This window comes from Tursiops truncatus, chromosome 2, assembly GCF_011762595.2.
Source record: "Tursiops truncatus isolate mTurTru1 chromosome 2, mTurTru1.mat.Y, whole genome shotgun sequence".
In the NCBI taxonomy this organism is placed as follows: domain Eukaryota; kingdom Metazoa; phylum Chordata; class Mammalia; order Artiodactyla; family Delphinidae; genus Tursiops; species Tursiops truncatus.
Window position 1 is genome coordinate 138026188 of NC_047035.1, and position 20689 is coordinate 138046876.

A 20689-nucleotide genomic window follows, 5' to 3' on the forward strand; every position below is an offset into this window, starting at 1 on the left:
ACCAACATGGGAAAGAATCTAAACCTGATTAGATATATGTATATGTATGAATGAACCATATTCTGTACACCTAGAACAAACACAACATTGTAATCAAATTTACTCTGATAAGAAATAAAAATTAAATTAAACAAGAAGTAATGTGACACAAGATTTTGGGTATTTTTCCTGGCACTTTACACTCCAATTTACAACCTATGAAGAGGAATTCCACTAAGCCTCTGTTTTCCCTAGCAATCAAGTTGAGTATGAATAAATTCCGCTGCCTTGTTGCCCTTTCCTGCAACTGCAACTTTAAAAACAATGCTTATGGGTACTTAATATTCACAAGGACTGTTGGGCTGTAAATGACACCCACAATCTGGAAATGTCCAGGGATAGGTAAGCAAAATAAATTCCAAAGGAACAGACTTTCAAGGTCCTATTTCAATAGGTAAATTTTACACTGTTTAAAAGAAAAGCACTTAAAAAGATGCTCTAATTCCTGTATTATTAGCATCATGGGAATCAAAACTACAATGAGGGATCACTTCACATGAGTAAGAATAGCCATCATTGAAAAGTCTACAAACAATAAATGCTCAAGAGGTTGTAGAAAAAAGGGAACCCTCCTATGCTGCTGTTGGGATCTAACGTGGTAACAGCCACTATAAATAACAGTATGGAGGTGCCTTTACAAGGTAAAATTAGAGGTACCATATGATCCAGCAGTCCCACTCCCAGGCGTATAACAGGAGAAAACCAGAATTGGAAAACACACATGCACCCATATGTGTACCGCAGCACAATTTACAATGTCTAAGACATGGAAGCAACCCAAATATCCATCAGCAGATGGATGGATAAAGAAGTGGTACATGTTCACAGTGAAATATTACTCAGAAATGAAAAAAATGAAGGAATGCCATTTGTAGCATCATGGATAGAATTAGAGATAATCATACTAAGTGAAGTAAGTCAGAAAGAGAAAGTCAAATATCATATGATACTACTTATAGCTGAAGTTTAAAAACTGATACAAATGAACTAATCTACAAGAGAGAAACAGGGACTTTCCAGGTGGTCCAATGGTTAAGAATCCGAGCTTCCAATTCAGGGGGTATGGGTTCAATCCCTGGTGTTGGGAGAACTAATATCACACATGCCTCGCAGTACAGCCAAAAAATAAAATAAAAGAGAGAGAAACAGACTCAGACTTAGAAAACTAACTTATGGCTACCCAATGAGAAAGGTGGGTGGAAGGAATAAATCAGGAGGCTGGGAAAAATATTTACACACTAATACATATAAAATAAATTATCAACAAGGACATACTGTATAACAAAGGGAAGTCTACTCAACACTCTCTAATAATCTATATGGGAAAATAATCTGAAGATGAATAGACATATGAATATACATAACTGAACAAGATTCTGTACACCTACAATAAACAATATTTTAAATCAACTTTACTCCAATAAAAAAGAAAAATTAAATTAAAACAAAAACAAGAAGTAACAAAAGAGAAGATTTTGAGTGTATGTTCTGCCACAGTCCACACTAATTTACAATCCAGGAGCCTGTCTTCCACAGTGGGTCTGGTTACCCAAGTAACCAGAGAGGGGCATGAAGGAAATCCTACCACCTGTGCCCATTTCCACAACAGCAACTTTAAAACATGTGCTTATGGGCACTTAATATACACAAGGACTGCCAGGGTGTAAATGACACCTGCCCTTAACAAATGTCCTGTGGTAGTTATCAAACAAAAATTCAAAATAGTCAGACCTTCAAAAAGACAATTTCAACTGTAACTTTTTCTCACAGTGTTTAAAAAAACCACATGCAAAGATGCTCAAAATCTCGAATTATTAGGCACATGCAAATCAAAACTACTACAAGGTATCACCTCGCACAGTCAGAATGGCCATCATCAAAAAGTTTACAAACCATAAATGCAGGAGAGGACATGGAGAAAAGGGAACCCTCCTATGCTGTTGGTGAGATGTAAGCTGGTAACAGCCACGATAAAGCACAGTATGGAGATGCCTTTAAAAAGTAAAAATAGAGCTACCATATCATCCAGCAGTCCTACTTCTGGGCCTACATCTGCAGAAAGCCAGAATTCATAAAGACAAATGCACCCAAACCCAAACATGCACTGCAGCACTATTTACAATAGCCAAGACATGGAGGCAACCAAAATGTCCATCAACAGATGAATGGATAATGAAGAAGTCGTACATGTACACAATCAAATATTACTCAGAAATGGAAAAGCATGATCATCTCTAGGTCCATTCCTGTTGCTGCAAATGGCATTATTTCATTCTAAGTGAAGTAAGTCAGATAGAAAAAGACAAATATCATATGATATCACTTATAGTGGAGTCTAAAAAATGATAGAAATGAACAAATTTATAAAACAGAAACAAACCAACAGACTTCAGATATCCTTCAGGGAGAAAAATTTTTAAATCTGTTACCAATCATTAAATGTCAACCTGAAAAAGGTAAGCAATAAATAACATTGTAAAGGTATTAATTCTCCCCAAATTAACCTATACCAGGCATTAGCAAACTAAACCTGGAGATCACATCCAGCCTATCACCTTCTTCTGTAAATTAAATTTAACAAATGACCCACAAGAAAACCCATAATGAGATGTCAGGTCACACCTCTCAACATGGCTATTATTCCAAAGTCTACAAATATGAAATGTTGTTCATGACATGGAGAAGGGAATCCTAGTACACTGTTGGTGGGATTGTAAATTGGTACACCCACTATGCAAAGAATATGGAGGTCCTGAGAAAAGCTAAAAGTAGAACTATCATATTAGCCAACAATTCCACTGCTTGGTATATGTCCAAAGAAAATGAAGACACCAATTTGACTAGATAAATGCATACTAATGTTCATAGCAGCATTATTTACAATTGCCAACATATGGAAGCAAACTAAATGTCCATCAACAGATGAGTGGATAAAGAAGATGTGGTATTTATACACAATAGACTATTACTCAGCCATTAAAAAGGATCAAATTCTGCCATTTGCAACAACATGGATAGGCCTAGAATATTTATACCTACTTAAATAAGTTAGAGAAAGACATACTCTATGTTCTCACTTCTCTGTAGAATCTAAAAATGCAAGAAAGGAATGTATATAACAAAACAGAAAGAGACTCAGAGAGAACAAATTAGTGGTTACTGGTGGCGAGTGAAGGGGGGAAGGAAAGACAGTAGTTTGTTTCTCTAAATCCAATACCCCTATGTATGAAATACACAAACAAGGATATATAGTACAACACAGCGAAATATAGCCATTATTTTGTAATCACTTTAGTGGAGCATGATCTATAAAAATATTCAATCCATTTGTTGTACCCCTGAGACTAATGTAATATTGTAAATCAACTATACTTCAATTTAAATAATCCATAGGGTGGCTGAATGGATTAAAGAAAGTTCAATTATACTGTGTACAAGAGATTCATGTTAACTTCTAATCCATATATAGCATAAAATTGAATGATTGGAAAAAAATACTCCATGAAAATGATACTTGCCTGACTAGTCTATTATGAGGTAAAAAAGACTTGAAGTCAAACCTCTCAAAGGAAAGAAGGTTATCATATAATGATAAATGGATTAATTCATCAAGAAATCATGACAATTATAAATATGTATGTATCCAGCTTTGGATCCTCTCAACATATAAAGAATATATTAACCCACGTGAAGGGGAAAATGTGCAGAAATAAAATAATGGTAAGAAACATCGATACCCAACTTTCAACACTGTATAGATCATCCAGACAGAATATCAATCAAGAAACACTGAACTTGAACACACACTTGATATCAAATGAACCTAACATACATCTACATTATATTCCACTCAACAGCAGCAAACTTTCCATTGTTCTTAAGTACACATAGAACATTGCCTAGGGTAGATCCTATGTTAAGGCACAAAACAAGTCTTTAGAAATCCAAGAATACTGAAATCATATCAAGGATCATTTCCAACCACAATGGTATGAAACTGAAATTCAATATTAAAAAGAATAACTGAAAATTCAAGAACACTTAGAAATTGAACAATAAGCTCCTGAATAGCCAATGCATACAGCAATAAATCAAAAGGGAGAGTTAAAAGAAATCTTAACGCAAACAAAATTGGAAACACAAAGTACCTAAATTTATGGAATACAGGAACAAGACTGCAATTCAAAGAGTTATATTTACAGTAATAAATGCATATATTTTCAAAGAATTCTTGAGAGGGGATCAAGATGATAGAGTAGGAAGATACTGAGCTCCCCTCCTACCACGGACACACCCAAATTACAACAACTTACACGGAAATTATCTCTGAAGACTAGCAGGGAACGTTTTCCACAACTAAAGATATAAGGAAGGAGAAACCACAAGGCAGGTAGGAGGACTGGAAACACAGTCTAATTGGAACCCACACGTGGAGCACAGTGACCCACAGCTGGAAGATATCACAATTTCATAGGTCCTCCACATGGAGGGAAGGGTCTGAGCCTGGCATCAGGCTGCTCAGCCCAGGGTTCCTGCACTGGAAGAAAAGAACACAGCAGGTCTGACTTTGAAATCCTGCAGGGCTTATTTTCAGGAAAGCTGGAGGCTAAAGAAAACTGAGACTTCGCTCTCACAGGGCACACACAAATCTCACATGTTCTCAGTCCCTGTGCAGAGCCAATAGTGTGAAAGACACGTGTGTCGGACCCACTTGCTAATCTCGGAGAGCTTCTTGGAAAGGCAAGAGGCAGCTGGGACTCCCACTAGGAACTGAGACACTGGCAAGCAACATTTTAGAGTCTTCCCTGGAACTGATTAGAATCAGGGGCCTGCCCCATTTACCACCATGCCCATAGCACTCCTGCACCAGAAGGCCTCACAACCAGACACACTGGGGGCCTACGCTGTCCACCTGTGCACCTGGAGCACCACACAGCCACCCATAATGGAGGGCTGCCTGGGCTATCAGCACACCCACGGCAATCACATACTGCAGGGGCTCACAGCCATTTAGGCAAGGGTCCAACACCGCCTACCAGCTTGTCTAGAGCAGTTGGCCCTGCCGTAAGAGAAAGGTGTATGCAGCCCACACAGGGGACACCTCTGGAGCATGTGGCTCTGCTGGCCAGAGGACAATGTGCTGCTGGGCCCTATCAGTCATCTCCTATATAAGGCCACTTCTCTGAGACCCAGGAATGTAACAACCTGAACTTAATGAATAGAAATGCACAGAGAATTAGGAAGCATAAGGAAATAGAGGAATATGTTACAAATGAAGTAACAAGACATGACATCAGAAAAAGAACTGAATAAAACAGAGATAAGCATTCTACCCGATAAAAAAAAGTGTTCACAGTAATGATTATAAAGATGCTCACCCAAGTCAGAAGAATAGACGGACATAGTGAGGATTTCAACAAAGAGTAATAACACGTCAAAAATAACCAAACAGCGAACAATACAATAAAAGAGATTAACACACACACACACACACACACGAGAGAGAGAAGCCACATTATATTATATGATACACAACAGATCAGTGAAATGGAAAACAGAGTAGTGAAAATCACCCAAACTGAATAGCACAAAGAAAAAGCAATTAAGACTATAGGTAAAGGGACCTCTGAGACAACATCAAGAATATTAACATGAGCATTACAGGGGTCCCAGAACGAGGAGAAGAGAGAAACGGGCAGATAAATTATTAGAGGATATAGTGACTGATAACTTTCCTAACCTGGGGAAGAAAACACACATCCACGTCCAGGAAACACAGAGTCCCAAACAAGATGAAGACAAACAGGTCCACACCAAGACATATTATAAAGTGCCAAAAATTTAAAGAGGGATCACAGAAGCAGTGAAATAAAAGGGTGTGGTTATGTTCAAGGTATTCCCATAAGACTGTCAGATGACTTCTCAGCAGAATTTGCAGACTAGGAAGGAATGATAGGATATATTCAATGGGCTAAAAAGAAAAAGTCTACAACAGGAATACTCTACCAGCAAGATTATGATTCAGAATTGATGGAGAGGGCTTTCCTGATGGCACAGTGGTTGAGAATCTGCCTGCCAATGCAGGGGACATGGGTTCGAGCCCTGATCCAGGAAGATCCCACATGCCTCACAGCAACTAAGCCTGTGTGCCACAACTACTGTGCCTGTGCTCTAGAGCCCATAAGCCACAACTACTGAAGCCTGAGCACCTAGAGCCCATGTTCTGCAACAAGAAGAGCCAGCACAATGAGAATCCCATGCACCACAACGAAGAGTAGCCTCCACTTGCCACAACTAGAGAAAAGCCCACGCACTGCAATGAAGACCTAACGCAGCCAAAAATAAATAAATAAATAAATTTATGGAAAAAATAAAAGAATTGAAGGAGAGATCAAGAGTTTCCCAGACTAGCAAAAGCTAAAAGAGTTCATTGCTAATAAACCAGCCTTATATGCAATGTTGAAGGAATTTACTTAAGCTTAAAAGAAGTCTCACTAATTATTGACAGTAACAAGAAAACGAACAAAAGTTTCACTGCAAAAAGTATACATAGAGTAAGGGTAGTAGATCAAACATTTATTAAGCTTCTGTAAAGAATAAAAGACAATAGTAATATGTGTTTTTAAAAAGAGAGGGCCCAAATAAATCAGAAATGAAAGTGATGATGTTACAACAGCCACCACAGAAATACAAAGTATCCAAAGATACACACAGGGTAACTCAGGGCTCAGACTCGACACAGCCCACTCTCCATTCCCCTGTACATGAGTTACAGGAGCCTCAGGAACTGAGGAGGGGGTCCCTGAGGAGAGGCACAAGATAGAAGATGTTAGGCATTATCCTGACTGTATTTATGTTAAACGTGCCTGAACTACATTCACATGAGATGGTTTTGTCCTGTATGTACATCAGCACCTTTAGTCTGAACTGCAGATCTTTGGCTTCACCACCTCCACTGACAGCATTAGCTTCACCTGCTGTGGACTGTCTCCTATAGGATTTCCACAACCACAAAGCATCGAAGCTTCACAGGACCCAGAGTCTGTGAGTCTCCACTCAGAGTCTCAACTCCACTCAGAGATGTAGAGTCACAACAGAGACTCCATTCTTGGAGGGCACACAACAGTAGTGTGCACCTCAGGACACAAGGGAAGGAGCAGTGACCCCATAGGAGACTGAGCAGACCTACCTGCTAGTTTTAGAGGGTCTCCTGCAGAGGTAGGGGGTGACTGTGGCTCACTGTGGGGACAAGGACACTGGCAGCAGACGTTCTGGGAAGTCCTCCTTGGCATGAGCCCTCCCAAAGTCTGCCATTAGCCCCACCAAAGAGCCAGGTAGGCTCCAATGCTGGGTCGTCTCAGGCCAAACAACCAACAGAGAGGGAACTCAGCCCCATGCTTCAGCAGACAAGCGGATTAAAGTTTTATTGAGCTCGACCCACCACCACCAGTCCCTCACATCAGGAAGGTTGCACAAGCCTCTAAGATAGACTCATCCACCAGAGGGCAGACAGCACAAGCAAGAAGAACTACAATTCTGCAGCCTGTGGAAGGAAAACCACATTCACAGAAAGATAGACAAAATGAAAAGGCAGAGGAATTTGTACCAGATGAAGGAACAAGATAAAACCCCAGAAAAACAACTAAATGAGGTGGAGATAGGCAACCTTCCAGAAAAAGAATTCAGAATAATGATAGTGAAGATGATACAAGACCTTGGAAAAAGAACGGAGGCAAAGATCAAGAAAATGCAAGAAATGCTTAACATAGACCCAGAAGAATTAAAGAACAAAAAAACAGAGATGAACAATACAATAACTGAAATGAAAAATACACTAGAAGGAATCAATAGCAGAAAAACTGAGGCAGAAGAACGAATAAGTGACCTGGAAGACAGAAAGGTGGAATTCACTGCTGCAGAACAGAATAAAGAAAAAAGAATGAAAAGAAATGAAGACAGCCTAAGGGACCTCTAGGATAACATTAAACGCAACAATATTCACATTATAGGGGTCCCAGAAGGAGAAGAGAGAGAGAAAGGACCCAAGAACATATCTGAAGACATTGTAGTCGAAAACTCCCCTAACATGGGAAAGGAAATAGCCACCCAAGTCCAGGAAGCACAGAAAGTCCCAGGTAGGATAAACCCAAGGAGAAAAATGCCGAGACACATAGTAACCAAATTGACAAAAATTAAAGACAAAGAAAGATTATTGAAAGCAACAAGGGAAAAATGACAAATAACATACAATGGAACCCCCATAAGGTTAACAGCTGATTTCTCAGCAGAAACTCTACAAACCAGAAGGGAGTGGCATGATATATTTAAAGTGATGAGAGGGGAGAACCCACAACCAAGAGAACTCTACCCGGCAAGGATCTCATTCAGATTCAATGGAGAAATCAAAAGCTTTACAGACAAGCAAAAGCTAAGAGAACACAGCACCACAAAACCAGCTCTACAACAAATGCTAAAGGAAACTCTCGAAGTGGGAAACACAAGAGAAGAAAAGGATCTACAAAAACAAACCCATAACAATTAAGAAAATAGTAATAGGAACATACATATCAATATTTACCTTAAATGTGAATGGATTAAATGCTCCAACCAAAAGACACAGGCTTGCTGAATGGATACATAAACAAGATCCATATATATGCTGTCTATAAGAGACCGATTTCAGACCTAGGGACACATACAGACTGAAAGTGAGGGGATGGAAAGGGATATTCCATGCAAATGAAAATCAAAAGAAAGCTGGAGTAGCAATACTCATATCAGATAAAATAGACTTTAAAATAAAGAATGTTACAAGAGACAAGGAAGGGCACTACATAATGATCAAGGGATCAATCAAAGAAGAAGATATAACAATTATAAATATATATGTACCCAACATAGGAGCACCTCAATACATAAGGCAACTGCTAACAGCTGTAAAAGAGGAAATCAACAGTAACACAATAATAGCAGGGGACGTTAACACTTTACTTATACCAATGGAGATCATCCAGACAGAAAATTAATAAGGAAACACGAGCTTTAAATGACACAATAGACCAAATAGATTTAATTGATATTTATAGGACATTCCATCCAAAAACAGCAGATTACACATTCTTATCAACTGCACACAGAACATTCTCCAGGATAGATCACATCTTGGGTCACAAATAAAGACTCAGTAAATTTAAGAAAACTGAAATCATATCAAGCATCTGTTCCGACCACAAGGCTATGAGATTAGAAATCAATTACAGGGGGAAAAAAAACGTAAAAAAACCCAAACATATGGAGGCTTAACAATACGTTACTAAATAACCAAGAGATCACTGAAGAAATATGAGAGGAAATCAAAAACTACCTACAGGGCTTCCCTAGTGGCGCAGTGGTTGAGAGTCTGCCTACCGATGCAGGGGACACGGGTTCATGCCCTGGACTGGGAGCATCCCGCATGTCACGGAGCAGCTGGGCCCGTGAGCCATGGCCACTGAGCTTGCACGTCCGGAGCCTGTGCTCTGCAATAGAGAGACCACAACAGTGAGAGGTCCACGTACCACAAAAAAAGGAAAAAAAAACTACCTAGAGACAAATGACAACAAAAACGTGATGATCCAAAACCTATGGGGTTCAGAAAAAGCAGTTCTAAGAGGGAAGATTATAGCAATACAAGCCTACCTCAAGAAACAAAAAAATCTCAAATAAACAATCTAACCTTACACCTAAAGGATCTAGAGAAAGAAGAACAAAACCCAACGTTAGTAGAAGGAAAGAAATCATAAAGATCAGAGCAGAAATAAATGAAATAGAAACAAAGTAAACAATAGCAAAGATCAATAAAACTAAAAACTGGTTCTTTGAGAAGATAAACAAAAATGATAAACCTTTAGCCAGTCTCAAGAAAAAGAGGGAGCGGACTCAAATCAATATAATTAGAAATGAAAAAGGAGAAGTTGCAACAGACACCACAGAAATACAAAGCATCCTCAGAGACTACTACAAGCAACTCTATGCCAATAAAATGGACAACCTGGAAGAAATGGACAAATTCTTAGAAAGGTATAACCTTCCAAGACTGAACCAGGAAGAAATAGAAAATATGAACAGACCAATCACAAATAATGAAATTGAAACTGTGATTAAAAATCTTCCAACAAACAAAAGTCCAGAACCAGATGGCATCAGAGGTGAATTCTATGAAACATTTAGACAAGAGCTAACACCAAACCTTCTCAAACTCTTCAGAAATTTGCAGGGGAAGAAACACTCCCAAACTCATTCTATGAGGCCACCATCACCCTGATACCAAAACCAGACAATGATACTACAAAAAAAGAAAATTATAGACCAATATCACTGATGAATATAGATGTAAAAATCCTTAACAAAATACTAGCAAACAGAATTGAACAACACATTAAAAGGATCATACACCATGATCAGGTGGGGTTTATTCCAGGGATGCACGGATTCTTCAATATACACAATCAATGTGATACACCATATTAACAAATTGTAGAATAAAAATATTATCATCTCAATAGATTCAGGGAAAGCTTTTGACAAAATTCAACACCCATTTATGATAAAAAGTCTCCAGAAAGTGGGCATAGAGGGAATCTACCTCAACATAATAAAGGCCATATATGACAAACCCACAGCCAACATCATTCTCAATGGTGAAAAACTAGAAGCATTTCCTCTAAGATCAGGAAGAAGACAAGGATGTCCACTCTCACCACCATTATTCAACATAGTTTTGCAAGTCCTAGACACAGCAAGCAGAGAAGAAAAAGAAATAAAAGGAATACAAATTGGAAAAGAAGAAGTAAAATTGTCACTGTTTGCAAATGACACGATACTATACATAGTGACTCCTAAAGATGACACCAGAAAACTACTAGAGCTAATCAATGAATTTGGTAAAGTTGCAGGATACAAAATTAATGCGCAGAAATCTCTTGCATTCCTATACACTAACAATGAAAGATCAGAAAGAGAAATTAAGGAAACACTCCCATTCACCATTGCAACAAAAAGAATAAAATACGTAGGAATGAACCTACCTAAGGAGGTAAAAGACCTGCACTCAGAAAACTATAAGACACTGCTGAAAGAAATCAAAGATGATATAAACAGATGGAGGTATAAACCATGTTCCTGGGTTAGAAGAATCAATATTGTGAAAATGACTATACTACCCAAAGCAATCTATAGATTCAATGCAATCCCTATCAAATTGCCAGTGGCATTTTCTACAAAACTAGAACAAAAATATCTTAAAATTTGTATGGAGACACAAAAGACCCTGAATAGCCAAAGCAGTCTTGAGGGAAATTAAAAGAGCTGGAGGAATCAGACTTCCTGACTTCAGACTATACTATACAGTAATCAAGACTATATGGTACTGGCACAAAAACAGAAATATAGATCAATGGAACAGGATAGAAAGCCCAGAGATAAACCTATGTACCTATGGCTAACTCATCTATGACAAAGGAGGCAAGGATATACAATGGAGAAAAGAGAGTCTCTTCAGTAAGTGGTGCTGGGAAAACTGGACAACTACACGTAAAAGAATGAAATTAGAACACTCCATAACACCATACAAAAAAATAAACTCAAAATGGATTAGAGACCTAAATGTAAGACCAGACACTATAAAACTCTTAGAGGAAAACATAGGCAGAACACTCTATGACATAAATCACAGCAAGATCCTTTTTGACCCACCTCTTAGAGAAATGGAAATAAAAACAAAAATAAACAAATGGGACCTAATGAAACTTAAAAGCTTTTGCACAGCAAAGGAAAATATAAACAAGACGAAAAGACAGCCCTCAGAATGGGAGAAAATATTTTCAAATGAAGCAAATGACAAAGGATTAATCTCCAAAATTTACAAGCAGCTCATATAGCTCAATATCACAAAAACTAACAACCCAGTCCAAAAATGGGCAGAAGACCTAAATAGACATTTCTCCAAAGAAGATATACTGGTTGCCAACAAACACATGAAAGGATGCTGAACATCACTAATCATTAGAGAAATGCAAATCAAAACTACAGTGAGGTAACACCTCACAGTAGTCAGAATGGCAATCATCAAAAAAATCTACAAACAATAAATGCTGGAGAGCCATTTATTGGAGAAAAGGGAACTCTCTTGCACTGTTGGTGGGAATGTAAATTGATACAGCCACTAGAGAGAACAGTATGGAGGTTCCTTAAAAAACTAAAAATAGAAATACCATACGACCCAGCAATCCAACTACTGGGCATTTACCCTGAGAAAAACATAATTCAAAAAGAGTTATGTACAACAATGTTCATTGCAGCTCTATTTACAATAGCCAGGACATGGAAACAACCTAAGTGTTCATCGACAGATGAATGGATAAAGAAGATGTGGCACATATATACAATGGAATATTACTCAACCATAAAAGAAACAGAACTGAGTTATTTGTAGTGAGGTGGATGGACTTAGAGTCTGTCCTACACAGTGAAGTAAGTCAGAAAGAGAAAATCAAATACCGTATGCTAACACAGATATATGGAATATAAAGAAAAAAAAGTTCGTGAAGAAACTAGGGGCAGGACAGGATTAAGGACACAGATGTAGAGAAAGGACTTGAGGACATGGGGAGGGGGAAGGGTAAGCTGGGACAAAGTGAGAGAGTGGCATGGACATATATACATTACCAAATGTAACGTAGATAGCTACTGGGAAGCAGCCACATAGCACAGGGAGATCAGCTCGGTGCTTTGTGACCACCTAAAGGGGTGGGATGCGGAGGGTGGGAGGGAGATGCAAGAGGGAGGGGATATGGTGATATATGTATATGTATAGCTGATTCACTTTGTTATACAGCAGAAACTGTCACACCATTGTAAAGCAATTATACTCTAATAAAGGTGTAAAAGGAAAAAAAAAGCCCAGAGATAAACCTACACACCTATGGTCAACTAATCTATGACAAAGGAGGCAATTCTATACAATGGAGAAAAGACAGTCTCTTCAATCAGTGATGCTGGGAAAAATGGACAGCTACATGTAAAAGAATGAAATTAGAACACTCCCTAACACCATACACAAAAATAAATTCAAAATGGATTAGAGACCTTAATGTAAGACCGGACAGTATAAAACTCTTAGAGGAAAACATAGGAAGAATACTCTGACATAAATCACAGCAAGATCTTTTTTGATCCACCTCCTAGAGTAATACAATAAAAAAGAAAAATAAACAAATGGGACCTAATGAAACGTAAAAGCTTTTGCAAAGCAAAGGAAACTACAAATAAGACGAAAACACAACCCTCAGAATGGGAGAAAATATTTGCAAATGAATCAACAAAGGATTAATCTCCAATATATATAAACAGCTCATGCAGCTCAATATTAAAAAAGAACAAACAACCCAATACAAAAATGGTCAGAGGATCTAAATAGACATTTCTTCCAAGAAGACATAGAGATGGCCAAGAAGCACATGAAAAGCTGCTCAACATCACTAATTATTAGAGAAATGCAAATCAAAACTACAATGAGGTATCACCTCACACCAGTTAGAATGGGCATCATCAGAAAATCTACAAACAACAAATGCTCGAGAGGGTGTGGAGAAAAGGAACCCTCTTCCACTATTGGTGGGAATGTAAATTGATACAGTCACTATAGAGAACAGTATGGAGGTTCCTTAAAATACTAAAAATAGAATTACCATATGATCCAGTAATCCCACTACTGGGCATATACCCAGAGAAAACCATAAATCAAAAAGACACATTCACCACAATGTTCACTGCAGCACTATTTACAATAGCCAGGTAATGGAAGCAACCTAAATGCCCACAGACAGACGAATGGATAAAGATGTAGTACATATATAAAATGGAATATTACTCAGCCATAAAAAGGAATGAAATTGGGTCATTTGTAGAGACGTCGATGGATCTAGAGACTGTCATACAGAGTGAAGTAAGTCAGAAAGAGAAAAACAAATATTTTATATTAATGCATACATGTGGAACCAAGAAAAATGGTACAGATGAACCGGTTTGCAGGGCAGAAATAGAGACACAGATGTAGAGAACAAACGTATGGACACCAAGGGAGGAAAGCCATTGGGGGGTGGTGGGATGAATTGGGAGATTGGGATTGACATGTATACACTTATATGTATAAAATAGATAACCAATAAGAACCTGCTGTATAAAAAAATAAATAAAATTTAAAAATTAAAAAAATAAATAAAATTTAAAAAAATAAAAGAGAAAAAATAGTTCTTCCCTTCCCATAGATGTATTTATATGAATTAATTATTTCCATGCTTATATCTATAAATACAAAAAGAGGAATAAAACCTACGTTGAACCAAAAAAGAAAAAAGGAAAAAAAAAAAAACAGAACCCACCAGTTATACAAAGGAAAACCCTATCAGGGCTCTTGCTCCAGTGGTAAGCAATTCTGAAGTTGGTCAGAGATGGGGAATCATCTCCCATGCAGCCAGCAGCCCCCCTGCAAGGAGCGTCCTCATGGCAAAGCTGGGGGACCGTGCCGAGGCATCTGTGAGTAAACGTGAGCTGAGCCCCAGGCCAGCTGCTACTGAACTGTTCCCACTCTTCCCAGGTAAAACACCTGAAAGTGTGCAAGGACTTGAAAGCCTAGAAGAAGGGCCGTGGAGCCACACCAGCCACAGCACACAGGCCGACTTGGTGCCTGCAGGCCAGCCAGGATGGTCCTGGCCCCGGGCGCTCTTCTGGAAGCTTTCCATTTCCCTGAGGTACCCCTCCCGTCCCGGCCCCCACTGCTTTTTTCCTTCCTCACCTCTGCCCGGGGAGAAATTCCAGCGGCAGGTATGGGTGACACATCCTCTTCTTTAGGAGGTGGCAGCCTGGCAACTCCTGCAGAAAGTCCAGCAGAGCCCCACTCACACCGGGCCACCCACAAAGCCGTGGCCCCTCACTCCCTCCCACCAGCCCAGCCCCGAGACTGCTGACGGGTCAGAGAATATGGCGTCAGGCACAGCTGCAGGGGCTCTTGCTGCCTGGAGGGGTGTTTATATTGACCTCAACCCAGGCACACCTGGGGAGGGCTGGCCGGCAGGGCGAGGCTGCCCAGGCCAGACAATCCTTGCCCCTCAGGGGCTCACAGTTGCAGAAAATGGACCTTGCTGAACCGGCCAGGTCCAAGGAACAGGTGTAGGGTCCTGAGGGTCAGGATAGACAAGGGGTTGCAGCCCTGGCTTGTTTTCTAATCATTTTATCTGGCCCATGAGTGGGAGACAACTTCAAGAAGACCCTCTCCTGGCCACAGCAGCATCAGTTGGGGTTCCCGAAGGTCAGAAAATGGCTATTGATTAATCTATTAGAATAGTTGCCGAGAGAAATAAAAAAGATGTAAAATAACAGGGAACCTATAAATAAAGAAGCCCTAACTAGCTGCTCGGAGTTGTTAAACGACTTAGCATGTGAAAAAGTCGGAAATGAGGCGCTGGGGAAGGAGCCGGGATTGTCAGCGGCCTGGGGCATAGACAAACCCTCCAAGATTTAACTTCCTCAGAAACTGGCAACAGAGAAGGTGGAGGAGGATGCGGCCAGTGAGCACCGAGTTTCTTTGGCAAGGAAAGTCAGTGATGCTGCACCGCTTTGTGGCCCGCAGGCTCCGAACCGTTTACAATACCACCTAGACAGCTTCCAGCGAAACCCACCGGAGCGGCGAGCTGGCTGCCCACCGATCCCCCCCGGCAGCGGAGGTCCCGGCTGCAACTGTCCCAGTAAACCAATAATTACAAAAGGAAGGTCGGAAGGACACGAAAAAGAAAGCGAAATTCGCAAATTCACAAATTCCTTTTGCTCAGCTTCGGTTGTAGAGCCCCAGAGGCAGGCGCGGGCCGCAGCAGGAGCCCTACCGCAGCCTAGGAGGCTGGGCCCGTGTGGACGCGTGCGCGCGCGTGGGGGGGGTGGGGTGACGGCTCCAGGGGCTGCCCTCCGCAGTGTTCTTGAAGTATCCTCCAAATGAGCCTAATTTCGATTTCTTTGCCCGTCAGGGCTGGCTCTCAGGACTCCCTCGGCGCCGCTGTTTCTGCCTCTCAGCCTCCCTCGGCCAAGACCTGGCCCAATCCGTCCATTCCCCGGTGTCTCTGGAACCTCCCTGGGGGAAGGGGTGGGAGGTGAACAGCTCCCAGCCGCCAGTTCCATTTGTTGCGCGTTTATTCTTCGACACAATAAAAGTCAAATTAATTGAAAAAAAAAAAAAAAGAAGACCCTCTCCTAATGAGAGGAAGCCAGGAGTCAGGGAGAGGAGGGGTGGTGGGTGGAGACAGAGGCCTGGCTCCCCGACTGCAGTGGAAGTCTCTGGAAGACCAGGCAGAGGGAGGCTGCACAGAGTGATGCCCAGGGTCACAGACCTGTCAGAGCTGCTGTTTGTTAGTTCAAGTCCTGCTCTGAGGTGCTCTGTGTCAGCCCTGACCGACAGGTGGGCTGGGGGTCCTCTGCACTGAGGGCTATGTGCATGGTTCCTGTGTGCCCAGGCTTGCTGGGTGCCTGCCCAGGTGAGCTCCATACCTGGGGAGGGGCCTGACCACAAGAACCCCATGGGCTGCTGGGTACCTGCACAGGTGAGCTCCATATCCTGGGAGGGCCCTGACCACGAGAGCCCCGTGGGCTGATGGGTACCTGCCCAGGTGAGCTCCAAATCCTGGAGGGGCCTGACCATGAGAGTCCCGTGAGCTGCTGGGTACCTGCCCAGGTGAGCTCCATATCCTGGGAGGGTCCTGACCACGAGAGCCCCGTGGGCTACTGGGTACCTGGTAAAGGACGTCAGGACAGTCAGTGAAGCCACCGAGGATAGACATCCAGTAGTTGCTAATTCCTACACCCTGCTGGTCATTCTACCATCCACCAGGACACGGTATTCTGTATTAGACTTAGATGATGCCTACTTCTGTATTCCATTAGTCCCAGAGTAACAAGAAATTTTGGCTTGTGATTGGCAGGACTCAACATACAACGAAGACAATACTGCTGGGGCCGTCCTGCCCCAAGGGTTCAAAAATTCCCACACCACCTTTGGGGAAACTTAACTAAAACCTAAAATATCTACCTCTGGGGAAGGGAACCCTCCTTCAATATGCAGACAACATTCTGATCGCCAGCCCTACTAAGGAGGCCTCTGAACTACCCAGCCAATAAAGGATAGAAGGTGTCCAAGAAAAAGGCTCAAATATCACAGACTAAGGTGACCTGCCTGGGCTTCATTCTCACAGAAGGTCGGAGAAGCGCATCCCAGGAAAGGGAAGAAGCCATTTGCAGCCTTACCCCTTCTAAAACTAGAAGACAGCTTAGGGGTTCCTGGGGAGGCCGGGGTTTGCTGCATCTGGATCCCTAACTACAGTCTAATAGCTGGGCCTCTATATGAAACACTGAAAGGAAAAGATGATGATCCTTTCAAATAGAATCCAGAAGCTGTCTTTCAAGAATGGAAAGAGCAGTTAATTCAGACCCTTGCTCTGGAACTCCCTAATTTAGCTAAACCCTTTGACCTTTACATTCCCAGTAGAAGGTGAATCACCCTTGGAGTATTAGTGCAAAAACTGGGACCACTCGAACTGGAACAACTCAAGTATGCTGTCCAGGTAGGAGAAGCTACTGTCACCAAGGGCTTGGCCAGCCGCCCCATCCGGCCAGGATACTTGGGGGTATCTAAAAACCTGGAAATCAGCAGCCCGCAAGGCCAGCTCCCTCCTAAGGGAAAAGGACCCCACGTGGTGATCTTAACCACCCACCATGCCCTGAAGTTGCAGGAGTTGCTCCGTGGGCACACTGACCTTGAGTGAGGAGGCCCTCCAACTCCAACCTCCAGAGAGACAACCGGGCCCCCATGACGACTCGTGTGACCATCACTTGACATGGAGCTTCTCTCAGAAAACAACAAGAGTGTGCCCCAAAAGAGCAGACTACTGCTTGCAGGACTTACTGCACCCAGAGGGGAGCTAATAAGCTTGGCAGGGGAACCGTATATCACGCTGTCACCATAGAAAATCCTACAGACACCGCGGTGAGGGCAGCCAATGAGACCGGCTGGACTCCTGACTCCTTCAAAAGGCCGTTGACTCAGTGGCCATCATGGTCCTGGATCACCACCGGCCCTGGACTGTCTGGGAGTTGAGCAGGCAGGGCTGTGACACCTGGTGCTGTTTGCACGTTAATTCAGGGGCCTAATTGAAGAAAGCGCAGACTACTGGTCAGAGCATCTAGGCAGGCAGAAACCGTCAGCCTAAGGTGGCCGAACAAATGTGGGGCGGGGTAAAACCGGTCCCCCCAGCGTCTTTGCGCATCTGTTTCCTGGACCCTTAAAGGTCATTAGAATGTATAACACTTACAATGCTGGTGCTCAGGCGGACGAGCAGTGAGGCAGGAGGCCTGGGGACAATCAACCTCACCTGGAGGCTGCTGGGGAGAAGTTCTGCCCCTCCCACCCGGGTATGAGGACTCCCAACTCAGCACGAAGCAGTTACAGAAGAGGGGTCTGCACCCTCAGTGCCCCAAGAATGAGGAACGGGACAAAAGGCAGAGGAGGGGTTTGTCACCGGCAAAGCCCATTAAAAATTTCTGGGAGATAAAAGTAGAATCTGGGCAATAAAATAAAAGTCTAACCTTTTTTTCCTTTGTGCTTTGTCTAATCTCACGTGCTCCTAGGGTTCCGCATGCAGAGGTCCCACACCCGGCACTTCAGACCCGATTTCCTAGTGCAGAATGGATGGGTCGACACCTCAGCTCGAGGGCCCCGTGCAGACTCCGCGACATAAAGCCTGAGCTGCAGCCAACCCGGCCCTCGAGAGCTCCGCCCCTTCCCTCCCGCTGACGCTGCCGGGATCCCTACACAACAGCCCCGCCCACAGCCCGCAGGGGAGCGCACGCTCTCACCTCTCCATTCTCTGATCAAAATATAAAGTTTCCTTTGCTTCTGAACCAAACTCAGTCTCTATCTGTTGGCTCCAATGACACTGGGCAGGGAGAACTTTGTTGGGGCCCGCTCTGGAGGATCAGTAACAGAATTTGAGAACATTGTAACTTCAATGAACAGATGTGTGAGCCAAAGTGTAATTAACATAGAGCAGTGTATAAGGCTCGGGTAAAATAAGATGTTTCCAACACTTCCATTTGATATTTCCATCACTTTATTACAAGCAAGTTCAGTGAAGAGGTTTGTCTTATTTGTCAGGTCAACATTAGAGAAATGAAGTGATTTCTTTCCAAGGATGTACATCTAATAATCTTGGCTGAAGCTTCAATCTTGTTTTGAATGCTTTTCCATTGAAAATGATACCTCTCTTTCAGCTCCCCCATTTCTGAGAAGTATAAAATCTTATAATTTATTATTACCAGAGGGGAAAGGTGGGAGGAGGGATAAATTAACAGTTTGGGATTAACACATATACACTGCTATGTATAAAATAAATCATCAACAAGGAACTACTGTATAGCACAGGGAACTACACTCAATATTTTGCAATAACCTATAAGGGGAAATAATCTGAAAAAGAATAAATATTTTTATCGACATCATCTATCAACTACAGATAAAATGTAACCTAATGGAAGCCGATGGTGAGCGCTTCTGACCCTGAAGACTTCAATCATCTAAAGTTCGGACTCTGCTACTTCCCAAGGCCCTTAATGAACATACGTGTAGCCGTAGCTTAAAAATTCCCCAGGTTGGGGTTCGGGGAGACACTGATTTGGAAAAAATCCTGGTGTTCTCCTTACATGCACGGGACCCTTCCTACTGCTAAAACATGCCTGTCACACCCAGAGGATGGTACACCGTTTGATCGGGAAGAGTTTGGAAAAGGCATCTCATCTCCGCATCTCCCGGTGCTCGGGTTCACCCCTCCAGCGTCTTTCCTAACAATCTCCCCACTTGGGGACGTCAGCACCGTCAACATCCTGTTGCGCACAGTTTGGAATCTGTCCAGAGGATGAAGCGGAAGGATGAGAAACAATGAGAGACAAGTCCTAAGTGTTCGGACAGGCACATGTCACTCTAATTTCCAATCAGGAAGATGAATTGACCAAAAGCTAGGATTGCCCACAGAAACAGAATAGGGCTTGAGGAAATCCCGCTGTTTTGTGGCCAGTTCCCAAAAACACAAGTTGAAAAATGGAACTCAGGGGCACTAAAATTCACGAAACTGGAGAGTTGAAAATATCTATCATCGAAAAATGTCTTGAGGTAGGTCACCAAAAAGGACTTGTAAGCAAGGGAGAATGGCAGGAAAGGGGTTTGAAGAGGTAGAAAGGACTCACCATTAAAGCACAAGAAGAGGGGCTGAACATCGCCAACGCTGCAGTTGGCCAAAAAGGGCGTATGCATTTTTTCTGAATATATTCAAGAAAAGAGCATACACCCTTTTTAGCCAACCAACAGGTGGGCACTGGAAATCAATACTACAAAAGGCATCACTTCGCATCAGTCAGAAGAGCCATCCTCATAAAGTGTAAACACCAGAAATGCAGGACAGGGCGAGGAGAAAAGGGAACCCTGTGAGGCTGATAGTGGAAATGTAAATTGCCAACGGCCACTCTGGAGAAGTGTATTGTGTTTACTAAACATCTAAAAAATGAGCTACAGAGGATAGGG

At 42.1% G+C, this 20689-nt stretch overlaps 1 long non-coding RNA gene across 1 annotated transcript; it reads right to left on the minus strand.

Annotated features, from left to right (window-relative positions):
• Positions 1-9104: 9104 nt before the first annotated feature.
• LOC141277873 (uncharacterized) lies at positions 9105-19059 on the minus strand. Its single transcript, XR_012329742.1, has 3 exons — positions 18703-19059; positions 14873-14949; positions 9105-9557 (listed from the first exon to the last, which is right to left on the minus strand). It is a non-coding gene; the product is annotated as an uncharacterized lncRNA (long non-coding RNA).
• Between the last annotated feature and the right edge of the window lie 1630 nt (positions 19060-20689).